This window comes from Bos javanicus, chromosome 3 (genome assembly GCF_032452875.1).
Source record: "Bos javanicus breed banteng chromosome 3, ARS-OSU_banteng_1.0, whole genome shotgun sequence".
NCBI classification, from domain to species: domain Eukaryota; kingdom Metazoa; phylum Chordata; class Mammalia; order Artiodactyla; family Bovidae; genus Bos; species Bos javanicus.
The window spans coordinates 12415904-12429841 of NC_083870.1; the positions used below are offsets into that span (position 1 = coordinate 12415904).

The 13938-nt window shown below is 47.0% G+C and overlaps 1 long non-coding RNA gene across 1 annotated transcript in view; it reads left to right on the forward strand.

Annotated features, from left to right (window-relative positions):
- Nucleotides 1-13509, forward strand: part of LOC133238929 (uncharacterized) — a 33739-nt gene extending 20230 nt beyond the window's left edge. Inside the window, exons 2-5 of the long non-coding RNA XR_009733678.1 lie at nt 2125-2230; nt 3820-3926; nt 9869-11918; nt 12981-13509. This is a non-coding gene — a long non-coding RNA (uncharacterized LOC133238929). The remainder of the gene's footprint in view (nt 1-2124; nt 2231-3819; nt 3927-9868; nt 11919-12980) is intronic.
- Nucleotides 13510-13938: the final 429 nt, after the last annotated feature.

Below are 13938 nucleotides of genomic sequence, written 5' to 3' on the forward strand. Positions count from 1 at the left end.
GCCCCTCTCTTTTTTCACCTAACAATATAGCCGGGAGATTCTCCTCATATCTCTAAAGGTGGCTTCCTTTCCCCCCCACTTTAATAGTACTTCCTTATGTGGATATAACATGATTTATTCAACAAATCCTCTAAAGAGACACCCTTGGGTTGTTTCCAGTGCCTGTTCTCTGGAGAGGAGAGCCTTGAAAACCTTAACCAATTTACAGTTTTGTAATACCTGAGAAATGTAGGGGCCTGGAGGTAAGGCAGTGGGGTGGGCAGAAAGGATCCGCAGGTGGCAGGAGATGTGGTCTCTGCCTTTGGGGATGTTTTGAACTAGGAGAGCTGTAGTTGTTCTTCTCTGTGGAGTCTTCTTTATGAAAAAGACTCTCAGAAGCTCACCCTGCACACATTTCTCTGATGCTACATTGCTGACTCAAGATCCCTTAGATTAGTGATATATTGCTGTGTAATCAAATACCACAGACTTAGCAGTTCTAAACAACATGAATTTATTTGCTTACAGTTCTGTAGGTCAGAAGTCTGGGCAGAAAGAAAGGGATGAAGCTGGAATAGGGTAATGTGAAGTCGCTCAGTCGTGTCTGACTCTTTGCGACCCCATGGACACCAGGCTCCTCCGTCCATGGGATTTTCTAGGCAAGAGTACTGGAATGGGTTGCCATATCCTTCTCTAGGGAACTTCTCAACCCAGGGATAGAACCCAGGTCTCCCACATTGTAGACAGATACTTTATCATCTGAGCCCCCAGGGAAGTCGGAATAGGGTAATAGGAGTAGGTAATTACTAGCCCAGGAGGTCTAGAGTCCAGGATGTAGGGAAAGTGTCTTGGGAAGTCTGTGAAAGTGAAAGCTGACTCTTTGCCACTGCATGGACTATACAGTCCATGGAATTCTCTAGGCCAGAATACTGGAGTGGGTAGCCTTTCCCTTCTTCCAGGGGATCTTCCTCACCCAGGAATCGAACCAGGGTCTCCTGCATTGTAGGAGGATTCTTTACCAACTGTAGGGAAGTCTGTAGGGCTTTGTCATGGAGACTGTGAAGAGGTTCTCTGCTCAATTCCTTGTGGTTGTGGGACTGAGGCAGTCAGCTCCTAGAAGCCAGCTCTCTCTATAGGCCACTCACACTATGAATGTCCTCTTCTTTAAGGCCAGCAGGAGATTGTTTCTGCTGCTTTGAATCTCTTTTTCCAGTGAGGGCCCGGTTCCTTTATTAAGGGTTTTTTTCTGATTAAGTAGGCTCAGAATAATCTGCCTTTTAATTAACTCAAAGTCAACTGATCTGGGACCTTAATTATATCCACAAAATCTCTTCACCAAGTTTGTGTCTGACCTGCCCTCATCACTGCCAAATCTGGTACCAACCAAGTCTTTTTTCCAGATACCTTTCTTGCACACAGGCCAGGCACCCAGGTCCCATCCCTTCTCTCCTTAAATGTCTCAGAATACTGCTGCCTTGGGGCTTCCCTGGTGAGTACCAGTGGCTTAAGAATCCACCTTGCAATGCAAGGGACATTGGTTCAATCCCAAGAAGATCCCACATGCCTCGGAGCAACTAAGCCCAACTACCGAAGCCCAAGCACCTAAAGCCCGTGCCCTGCAGCCAGAGAGCCCACCGCAATGAGGAGCCCACATACCTCAACGAAGAGTAGCCCCCACTCACTGCAACTAGAGAAAGCCTGTGTGCAGCAACAAAGGCTCAGCAGAACTATAATAAATAAATAAAATTTATTTACTTATATTTATTTATAAAAATAAATAAATTTTTAAAAAAGTATAGCGTGCATCAGTTTGCCTTACCAAAAAAAAAAAAAAAAAAAGAGTAGTTCTGCCTTGTCAGGCCCACGTTATATCCTCTGGGATCGGGTTCAGCATTCACAGCGTCGGTGACCAGCACTCTCATGCCTCCCAGTCTTATTTCCTAATCATCCCTTAGAGCAGAGGCTCCGGATCCATTTGCCTGCCTATTACTCTTCCACCTCACCCCATCACCCCATTCCAGCTTGCACATCTTTATTTCTCCTGACTGCACTGCCTGGATGGAATACCTTTTTCATGTCTCTCCACTGATTCTGCTCTTTTCCATTGCTAATATTTTCACTTAGTAAAATTTTTTTTTTTTCAAGAGACTTCTGAGTGCTCTGGGGATTCAGAGGTGCAAGTCATCTTCCAGGTCCTCAAGAAGTTTGCAGACTGAAGGAACAGATGAGCAAGCAATAACAAATCACCATGGTAAGTGCTGAGCTACAAGCAGATGTCAGCCTAGGGCACAGTGGGATAACAGAAGTGGAGTGCAGAACTCAACGTGGGGGTCAGGAAAGGCTTTCTGGAGGAGGTGGCTCTTGAGCCATGTCTTGAAAGTTGGCTAGATGTGAGATGTGTGAAGAGAGAAGTTGGCTGGGCTTCATCTAGAGAGGAGCATGGGCTGACCTAGGTCTGTGAGCAAGGGGCATCTTGAGAAAGGCAGAATGCAGATACAAGGACAGCTTTGGCAGGAGCTGAGATTGGAGAGGATTTCCCAGCATCACAGAAGTCATTGGAGGTGTTTGGATTTTCTTGACGGTGAGGGGGAGTTAAAAGGCTGGAAGTAGGAGAGTGATCTGTGTTGTAATAAGGATATTTAAAAAATTAAATAATTTATTTATATTTGGCTGCTCTGGATCTTTGTTGTTGCCCACAGGCTTTCCCTAGTTGCAACAAGTGGGAACTATTCTCTAGTTTCAGTACACAGGCATATCACTGCAGTGGCTTCTCTTGTTGTGGGGGACGGGCTCTAGGGCACATGGGCTTCAGAAGTTGTGGCTCACTGGCTTAGTGGTGTCTTCCCCAACCAGGGATCAAACCATGTCCCAGCATTGGCAGGCGGATTCTTAACCACTGGACCACCAGGGAAGTACATAATAAGGATATTAAACAGCAGACTTGTGGTTAGAGAGCTTACTGCCTGCAGTGGGGAGAGGTCAGTTTGTAGATAAGAATGGTTAAGCTGAGATGGCAACAGACCAGGTTCCAAGTTCTACCTCCCCCAGGAAGCCTTCCTAGGGAACCCTTCCCAGAATAATGACTGTGTCTGGTAGCAACAGCAGTTGTACTAGAAGCAATAGCAATTTAAATAATGACACATCCATCCTTGTAAATGATAGCCCTGTGAAGTAGGCAGTAGAGTTATTATTATTTCTATTTTGCAGATGAGGAAAACAAGGAAACTTATCCATAGCATAGAAACAGCAGTGATGGACCATGAACCCAGATTGTTAGAATCCCAATGACATGTTATTGCCATTACAGCAAACTGCCTCTTGGCTTGTTTTGCATTTAAAGCCTTTTCTTAGTATCCAATCTGTTTAATAAATATATACATTGTGTCTGCTGACTTGTACACAGTTCTTGGCTCTGTGGCTGCAATCAATCAGTGTGAGTTAATGAAGAATATGGTGGTTCTTGAAGGATCCTATGATATAGCTTCTCCAACCTTAATTCATGAAATGATGGAACATTCATTCTGTCTTCACACCTTCTCCCAATACCTAGTACAGTGCAAGGTGAAAAACAGACATTAGTAAATTTGTGTGGAATTTAAATGGGTGATGAGGAATATCAACCACTTAAAAGAGAAATCAGGACTGTAGTGATTCTGGGAGGGAGGAGGGTCTGGGAGCCAGACTGGGTCTATGGGGATGGGTTAGTGGGACCGAGAGCCACCCACCAATGGTCCCCCAGCCTGAGCAGACTTGGCAGCCAAGTTGAGTCTAAGTAGCACTTTTCCGTTAAGTGCTCTGTGGGGAGGTGTAATGTGTCTCTATTTAAAATTAATTTTTCAGAATTGGAAGCCCCATTCTGAAAGGCAGTGCTCCCTTGGTGGCTTCTGGCAGGATTGGAAAGCCATAACTTTGGAGAGAAACACAATAAACCAGAAATTTCCTCCCAGGTGAGCGAGAAACTGCCTCTCTCCTTTTGAAGAGAGCATTTTCCAGAACTTTACTCATCAAGTAGCTAGTTTTCAAGTCATTTCTTCTCTGTGTAAGTGAACTACATTCCAGTCAACTGTCTGTTCTCCTCTCTGATAGATGGGACCGAGGCATAGGCAATCCACACATACAGGGGAACACAAAAGTAATTTCTCTTTGGCTTGAGGCTGTGTTTCTGTATTTACATGTGAATGGAGTGGCAGCTGATGCTTTGAAAATGTGCAGTGCTTGCTGCCAATGGAGAAGCACCACTATAATAGCGGTCCCACAAATGTTTGTCTAGGTGCTAGAGTTACAAAGATTTGTTCATTTAGTCATCCAATATTTATTGAGTACCTACTATGTGCTAAGTATTGTACTAGCATTGGAGAAACAACAGCGATTAAAACAAAAGTGAAAGAAAGTGAAAGTTGCTTAGTCGTGTCCAACTCTTTGTGACCCCATGGACTATACAGCCCATGGAATTCTCTAGGCCAGAATACTGGAGTGGGCACCCTTTCCCTTCTCCAGGGGATCTTCCCAACCCAGGAATCGAACTGGGGTCTCCTGCATTGCAGGTGGATTCTTTACCAACTGAGCTATCAGGGAAGCAAACCAGCTAACTAGCCAATCAACCCCCCACCCCGGCCCCCCCACAAAGCCTCTGCATTTATCTTGGGGTAAATAGACAATATTACAAATAAGTTATAGATAGGGACTTCCCTGGTAGTCTAGTGGTTGAAAATCTGCCTTCCAATGCGGGGGACGTGGTTTGATCCCAGGCTGGTGAACTAATATCCCACAGGCTGTGTTGCGCCGTGTGTGTGCTTGGTTGTGTCCAATTCTTGGCGGCCCCACGGACTGTAGCCCACCAGTCTCTTCTGTCTATGGGATTTTTCAGGTGACAATAGTGGAGCGGGTTGCCATTTCCTTCTCTAGGGGATGTTCCAAACCCTGGGATTGAACCCACATGCCATGAGGCAACTAAGCAACAGCTAGAGAGAAGCCCAGAAGATCCCGAGTGCTGCAACTAAGACTGGGCACAGCCCAAAATAAATAAGCAAATAAACATCATATTTAACAAAATAAATTACAGACAAATAATTAAATGTAACTAAGAACTGATGCTTTTGAACTGTGGTGTTGGAGAAGACTCTTGAGAGTCCCTTGGACTGCAAGGAGATCCAACCAGTCCATTCTGAAGGAGATCAGCCCTGGGATTTCTTTGAAAGGACTAAGCTAAAGCTGAAACTCCAGTACTTTAGCCACCTCATGCGAAGAGCTGACTCATTGGAAAAGACTCTGATGCTGGGAGGGATTGGGGGCAGGAGGAGAAGGAGATGACAGAGGATGACCGACTCGATGGACATGAGTCTGAGTGAACTCCAGGAGATGGTGATGGACAGAGAGGCCTGGTGTGCTGCGATTCATGGGGTCACAAAGAGTCGGACATGACTGAGCGACTGAACCGAACTGAACTGAAGGAGATAAATGGGCTTCCCGGGTGGTGCTAGTGGTAAAGAACCCTCCTGCCAGTGCCGGAGATGCAGATTCAATCCCAGGGTCTGGATGATTCCCTGGAGGAGGGCATGGCAACCCACTCCAGTATTCTTGCCTGGAGAATCCCATGGACAGAGGAGATTGGCAGTCTACAGCCCATAGGGTTGCAAAGAGTCAGACATGACTGAAGTGACTTAGCATGCACGCAAGGAGATAAAGTAAAAAGAGGGAACAGAAAATGTTAGGGGAGGTTGCCCTGGCAAAGATGCATAGAAAAGATGACACATAATGAAGAACTATAGGAGGTAAGGGAGTTAGATGTGCAGAAATCTGGGGAGAACATTCTAGGGAGGGTATAGCAAGTGCTAAGGCCATAAGGTGGGCACATGTCTAATGTGTCTGAGAGAGTGTAGAGAGAAGAGTATCACTTGAGCCCAGAGGGTGAGGAGACCCATCAAGGAACAGAAAGGAAAAGGTCAGAAAGCCCTCAGCGATCATTGCAAAGACTCCCAAGTGTTAATATTGATATGATATTGATATTTCACATTGATATGATGTGTTGTGCTGCCAATGGAAGGTAGTGAGCAGAGGAATGATGACGATTCTGCCTGACATATTTTCACAGGAGCATTTTGGCAGCTACGGGGAAACAGGCAGAAGCAGGCAGGCCAGGTGGCAGGCGGGGTGCGGCTCAACAATCACGGAAGAGTGACTTGGACCAAGGTGAGAGCTGGTGAGCAGGTGAGAGTAGTCTAGATTTCCTTTGATGGTAGAATGGACGTGATTCATCGACAGATTACAAGTGAGGTGTGGGAGAAGCAGCAGCGTCAAGGATGACTCTCAGGATCTGGTGGCTGCAAGGAGGAGGCACTGTCATTTCCTGAGACAGGGGAGAAGGCAGAAGGGGCAGGTCTCCACGGGGGAGCTGGAAGGGCACGAGGGACGATCAGGAGCTTGGTTTTAAACAGGCTAAGTTTGAGGTGTGTTTTAGACACCCAAGTAGAGCTAGCCAGTAAATAGTTGGCTAATGGAATCTAGAATTCAGGAGAGAATATTCTGAGCAGAAGATATAAATTTGGGAGTCATTAGCATATAGATGGTATTTAAAGTCATGAGACCGGATGAGATCACCTAAGATGTGAGTGAGTGTAGATAAGAGAAGAGATCCAAAGATAGAACCAGAGGACACTCCAATGTTTAGAGGTCAAGGAGAGAAAAGGGAACGAGCAGAGGAGACTTGGAAGGAGAGTGGAGAGAAACACAAGGCAGGGAGGTGTGCTGGAAGTAAGGGAAGACGGAATTTCTAGCAGGAGGCTGCTGGTAGATCAAGCTAACAGTGAAAATAAGGAAGTCCTAGGTGACCTTGATTTCAGTCTTTTTTGGTGGAGTCAGGAGGGCTGAGGCCTGGCTGAAGTAGGTTCCAGAAAGAAGGTGAAGAGAGACCTATAAGAAACAGTGAGTCCAGACAACTGTTTGAGAAGTTTCACTGTAAAGAAAAGGAAGAATTCAGTGGTATGTGGAAGGGGAAGTAGGGTCAAGCTTTTTCCTTCAGACTGGGGAAATAAAGATGGATATGGTAGAGTCTGTCCTCAAGTTGCTTTAATTCTAAAAGGGGAGATAGACATATCAGCAGAAGTCAGCAGGTACAGATGCTCAGCTGGTTCCATAGCAATACTCTCTAGAAAAATCTAAAAGCTCTAACCTAATGTAGAGGGAAAAATTACTTTAAAAAGAAGTTCTACATCCGGACCTGCATGATAAGTGATCTTTATCGAGGGAAGAAAGAAGAAAATGATATTTTAGATAAAAAAAGGAAGAAAGAATATAAGTCAAACCATGGAAACCTGAATTGGCTGTGGGGATCACAAAGAGATCCGCATTTCTGTCCTAGAAGTGAACTGCCTGGGTGTGACTCCCAGACTCTGCAAGATATGTGACCTTGGGCAAATTACTAAGCCATTCTATGAATCTGTTTCCTTACCCATAAAGTGCGGCTGCAGTGGTATTTGCCTCAGGGGGTTGTCAGGAGGATGAAACAACAGTATATGTGAAATGTTTGTTAAGTGTCTGGTACATCATGTGAATCTGTGTGTGTGCTCAGTCTTGTCTGACTCTGCAGTCCCAGGCTCCTCGGTCCATGGGATTTCCCAACCTAGGGGTCAAACCTGCATCCCCTGTGTCTCCTGCACTGCAGGCAGATTCTTTACCACTGAGCCATGGAAGAAGCACTTGGTTTGTAGCAGATGCTCCATAAATACTAGCTCTTCCAATACGGGTGCAGACAACGATAACTGAGATTGAAGCGATAGAAGACTGAAGACATCCCTAGCCAGACGTGGAGGGACTTGCATGTCATACTAAAGGTTTTGACTATATTCTGGGGATGGCTGCCATTGAAGGCTTTTAGGCTGAGGAACAACACAATCTGATGAGTGTTTTAAGAGGTTCACTGGGGCTCCGGAAGACGGGTGTAAGGGGAATAGCAAAACCCTGGAGGCAGGATTCCCACGACCAGATGGTGTATCCTGGCTCCACGCTCATCCGTGTGTGAGCCAGTTCTTTCCTTGAGCCTCATTTTGTTCATCTGGGAAGCAAACTCTACAAAATGCAAGCAAAGGGCTGCTTTGAGGAGTAAATAAATCATAGAATGAAAGTATCTAACCCTGGTTCATGAAACATAGTAGATACACAGCAAAAATTTGTTTTGATTTTGCTATGAGATGTATTACGTGTGAGGAGCAAAAGCTCGTCAGTGTCCTCGTCCTTATGGCCCTGTCCCACCAGGCCTAGTCTCTTTTGCTTCTGGAAACACAGCATCTTTCTCACACTCTCCTGTCCCACTCTTCCCACCTCTGTAGCTCTCTGCTTCCCTTCTGCTCAATGATCAGACCCTGATGGCCCTAAAGTGCCTGCCAAGTCCAAGGCCAAGGCCGTGTCTTCAGGGCTGGAAGGTGGGTAAGGAGAACCTCCGAGGTACAGCTTTTCCTTTACCTGTTTCAGAGGACTGTTCTTCTTCCACTGACCCTCGACGCCTGTAGCACATTTTGTCATCATTTCCCAGCATCCATGTCTCATCTCCCCCAGTAGCTGGCATGTTTCCAGGAGGCCCAGAAGGTACTGGTAGAGATGTCTGAGGTCCCACCTCTCCCAGCACAGCCCCTCACTCAGGGTAGGGACTTAGTGTGGGATGAACTGAGTAAAGAGTTGGCTGATGCTCCTCTGCAGCCTGCCAGGCTGTGAGTAAGTGTGAGCTGGTTGGATTATGAAAGATGGGAAATCATGTCTTCAGTTTTAGAGTGGAGGTAAAACTCGAGGCGGCCCTGGACTTACTCAGGCAGGGTGGACAGGGCTATGACCTGTGGGCCCAGAGTGATTGCCTTGATAAGCTAAACAAAGGCGGCTCGTTAGCCTCATGATCCCCATGAAAGTTGAAGAAGGTGCGGAGCCTTGGTAGTCAATGGCCCTCCTTCCAGCAATGGGTTCGGGTCTCTACCAGTCAGCCTGAAACATTCAGAGAAAACAAGCTGATTTACAGGATCTTTTCTTCCTGTTCGCTTGGCAGCCACTTGGGCTGCTGTGAAAGCCACAGGAGCAGATACTTCTCCAGCCTCTGGGAAGGCAGAGGAAGCCCGCACCACACCTGACGCTCCTCCCCTTCTTCCCAGGCCACTGGGAACCCATTCACTCTTCAGTATTCAGCTTCTACTAGGATGTTACTGATGCTGAAGCTGATGCGCCAATACTTTGGCCACCTGATGCAAAGAGCTGACTCACTGGAAAAGATCCTGATGCTGGGAAAGGTTGAGGGCAGGAGGAGAAGCGGGTGGCAGAGAATGAGATGGTTGGATGGCATCACTGACTCGATAGACATGAATTTGAGCAAACTCTGGGAGATGATGAAGGACAGGGAAGCCCAGCGTGCTGCAGTCCATGGGGTCGCAAAGTCGCACACAATTTATCGAGTGAACAGCAGGATATTACTACTACTTCTACTGATAATGGAAGCTACAATAACATTAGCCAACCAAGCTTCTGAGCGCTCACCATGTGGCAGGCACAGTGCTAAGTGTATAACATGGATGATCTCACTCAATCCTCCAAAAACTAGTAGTTATCACTATTTTTGGTTACACTGTGCAGCATATGGGATCTAATTCCCTGACCAGGGGTTGAACCTGGGCCCCCTGCAGTCAAAGTGTGGAGTCTTCACCACTGAACCAGCCGTGGTGTCCCCAGTAGTTATTATTAATATCCCCATTTTTACAGTTGAAGAAATTAAAAGATAAAAAAGTTCAGGAACTTGCCCATGGCTGCACAGCTAATTAAGTTCATAGAGTCAGAATTTGCACTTAGGGTAAGCCTTAGGGCTGTTCACAAACATTTCTGTCTCTCAATCTGTCCCCGTCTCTTTCTTTTTCTCCAGATTGTCTCTGTCACACTCGAGCATGACTACATGACTTCTCTGGCCAGTGAAATGGGAGGAGAAGTGACCCTCCTGGTCAGCAGCTCTAGGGGCCAGGGTGTGCTGTGCTCCATTCTCTTCTTCCTCGGCCACAGCGTCCCGGGGGTGGCAGCGTCCCCTGGGGTGCTGTCCCACCAGCCTGAGTCCTGGCAGGAGGGTGGGGTGGGGCGGTGGAGTAGAGCCCTCAGCTGAGCCGCAGTAAGTCTTCGGATTGACACTGAGACTGCAGGGCTGTTTGTTATCACAGCAACACTGTGCAGCCCATCTTGATTGAGTTGGAGCCAGGCCTCTGTAAACAGTGAACACTCTTAGACCCCACGCTCAGGAGTCGTCCCCAGTTTCTCCAGCTGAGACAGCTATCTCTCCAATGAAATCAAGTAGCCCTCTAGCATGACTTTGATCACATCGTGTGTCCAGTCTTGTCTCCACCATTAGATTGAGCTTGCAGGGCACACTTCTACATTTTTGGTTTCCTGGCACAGAGCCTGGGACATGGTGGGTGTTAAGGACATTCTCGCTGGGCGAATGTTTGTAGGAAAAGAACCCTGGGCACTGCAGTTCTCCTGAAACTCCAGGTAGCCAAGAAGTCTAGCCTACCTCTGACCCCACATTCCTGTGAGGTAACACCGGAAGATGTCCTCATCTCTGGGGACTCTGCCAGGTGGCCTGGCACCTGGGGATCTACCCAGCTGGCTAGCAGAATTTGTCCCATCCTATCCAGACTGAAGCAGTAAATCAGTACGTGTGAGGAATTTACCCCACAGAGTGATCCCGAAATGGCATGAATGAGTAATTTACAAAGCCCATTAAAGCGGCACAGAATTACTTATTTATGAGAACTTTTTGACAGATCTGCGGCTTAATCATTTATCCCTCTGAACATTTAGCCAGGGTCATTGGTAAATAATTCACTTATTACACACTCTGGAGTGGTTTATGGTACTGTGACTTATGATCTCACGCGAGTACACAGATGGGGAAGCTGGGATGGGAAAGCTGGGGAAGCGAAGGGCAGCTGAGGGCCCTCCCCCCACATTCATGCTGGACCTTCTGGATCCAAGAGGAAGGCCTGCAGTTTCTCTAGCTGAGATAACTATCCCTCTAGCATGGGTTCGGTCACATCATATGTTCATTGTTGTCCCCATCATTAGACTGAATTTGCAGGGCCGCGTTTTTGATTTCCTGGCACAGACGCTGGGACATAGAGGGCTTGAAATTTGCTCTAAGTCACACTGATGTTACATGCAAAAGGATGTGAGTCCCTGGTCTAATCTTTGGGGAGACAGAGAGGGAGGAAATACATGTGTAGAGACTGGTCTAAAAATGTTAGGTCTTAGCTCCAGGCAGAGAGCGGAGCTCTCCAGGGCCTCATGAGGGAAATGTAAATGCCCACTTGACATTCAAGACCCTCCAAGAACTGTTCCCAAAGAAATCACTCATTTCTCCTCTTGTCTCAGCACTAGCTGCTGGGGCTCCTGGACAAGGCAAGTTTTGTGCTTCCCCTATGCATTTGCTCACAGCGTCCCTCCTGCCTGCATTGTCCTTCTATTCTCTTCTCTAATGGTTACTTCTTGTTCAGTTTTCAGCTCAAAGCCACCTCCTGAGTGAAACCTTCCCAGACTACCTGAGCCATGCTTACCACCTCTGTGAAGTTTTCAAAAACCTACAAAGTGCCAGGCATACATTGAGTACCTTGCATGTGACACTGATTGGCCTATTTCCCTGGCTATGCTGGGTGTCCCCACAGGGCCAGGACTACTCAGCATTAACTGGACAGGGTCCCCTCTCTCGCTGGCCCAGACCCTGCCGCTTCCTCCCGACCCCGGGGGAGTTAAACAATGTGGGCTGTTGTTGATGATGATAATAACGAGGATGATAATACAAATACTGTGATGTTGATTTCCTAGCATTCCCGCTCTGCTCCCCTTCTCTCTCTCACACCTCCCACAGTCCCTGACAACAGTGGAAGCACGCGGCCAATCTTTAAGATTCTTCGTTTCCAGCTGGCGCCGTAAGTGGAGATCGAAGTGCCTGTTGGGCTGGAGAAGTGTGTTTGGATGGAGTCACTGGAAAGGAAGCAAGTGGAGAAAGATCCAAGTGCGAGTGTCATGCTGTACACTTTTTTGGTTTGGTTTTTTTGGCTATCCCGCCTGGCATGCAGGATCTTAGTTCCCCTCCCAGGGATGGGACCCAGGCCCCCCTGCAGTGGAAATGTGGAGTCTTAACCACTGGGACGCTGCAGAACTCCCCATGCTATACACTTTTATTGAAGATCCTTCCCAAGTCACACCTATCCCAACTATCACCTTCCAGCAATACCCCACAGGTTCCAAATAGGTTTCCCATGGTCCTGACCTTGAGGGGGTTAGCTGTCTTCCCAGGTTGAGGCCGCCTGAATGAGGTCTGCTCCCTTTACATCAATACTATCTTGCCCAGATAGATGACAAAGACTTCAGCAAGACACTTTCCCCTAGTCATCGATCTCCAGTGGGAAGAGAAAGGAAAGAATTTACTCTGCCTAATACCTCTTGGGTACCAGGAAGTCCTTCCTAAAGTCTTGTCTTAGGCAGTCTTGCTATGAAGCTCAAGAAGTGTATAATATTAAACAGCTCATCTTTCAGGGAGGGAAACCTGGGCCTGCCTGAGATGAGTTAAAAGGATACCATCATTCCTGAACACAGAGTTCTCCTTCCTTCCTGAAACCTCTCTGGGCTTAGGGAATTATAAATTGGTCTCTAGTCACTCCCGCATTGTAGGCAGACACTTTACTGTCTGAGCTACCAGGGAAACCAGTCACTGACTAGAGTGGACAGAATCATATAGTTTGTCTTCTATTTATTTTTATGGATTCCCATAACACTCATGTCCAACAGGTATTGTTGTTATTAATAGCTTCTGTTAGGGACCGAATTGTGTTCTCCCCAGATCTATATGTTGGAACCCTAACTCCCAATGTGACTGTATTTGGAGATAGGGCCTATAAGCAGGAAAGTAAGATTAAATGAAGTCTTAAGGATGGGGTCCTAATCTGGTAAGACAAGAGACATGAGAGTTTTCCTCTCTCCTTCACCAGCGACTCCCCACACCTGCCCCCATCCCAGAGGACATGTGAGGACAAAGCAAAAAGCCAGGAAAGGAGGTCTCATGAGAAACCAGCTCTGAGGCACTTCAGTCTTCGATTTCCCGCCTTCAGGACTGTGAGAAAATAAATGTCTGCTGTTTAAGACACCCAGTCCGTGTTCTGTTGTTATGGCCAGCCTGAGGGAACTGCAGCAGCTTCCTTTTATAGGCTGAGAGAAGTGAAATGACTTGCTGAAAATCATCCAAAGCCTAGGTGACAGTGAAGTCTTGAAATTAGGATCGGGTCCAGTGGATGTACTGGATCCTGCTGAATCCATCCCAGGAGTGAAACTCCAGAGCTCAGGCTCTGTGTCTAGCAGTCTCCCTACGGACCCTCCAGTCACAGCGTATTCCTCTCTGCTCCCTGCTCCAAACCCATCCCATGCTTCCTGTTGTTCCTCCTGTCTTCCAGTTCTGGACCCTTTGGTGTCCACGTAGAAGGCTCGCATCAGATTCTGTGGTGCAATCTTGCCATCTGCTGGCCAGAGCCAGCAGTCACTCCAGCCGCCAGGGCAGTAGTTTTCTCTTTTGTTTTTGTTGTAGGAGAGCACTTAACATGAGATCTGCTGTCTTAAAAAAAAAAAAAATTCAAGTGCACAATACAATATTGCTAACTCTAGGTATTATGTTCTAGATATCTAGAACTTATCTTGCGTAACTGAAGCATTCTTTACTACTCTGTATCTCTCTTGCCCCATGATCCCACCCAGCTCTCTCTCCTAATTCCAATCCCTCTAATTTTCTCCTGAAGGCAAGTAACTAAAATGATAGGAGCCTGTTCAAAAAAGGAAAACAAAAAGGCAGACACAGAAAACTGTCCTCTTGGGTCTGAGGAGAAAACTGACTGCAAAAGGAAAAAGACAGCTAATTCCCAAAGGTGAGGTCCCCACAGTGTCCAGAAGCCCCCCAAG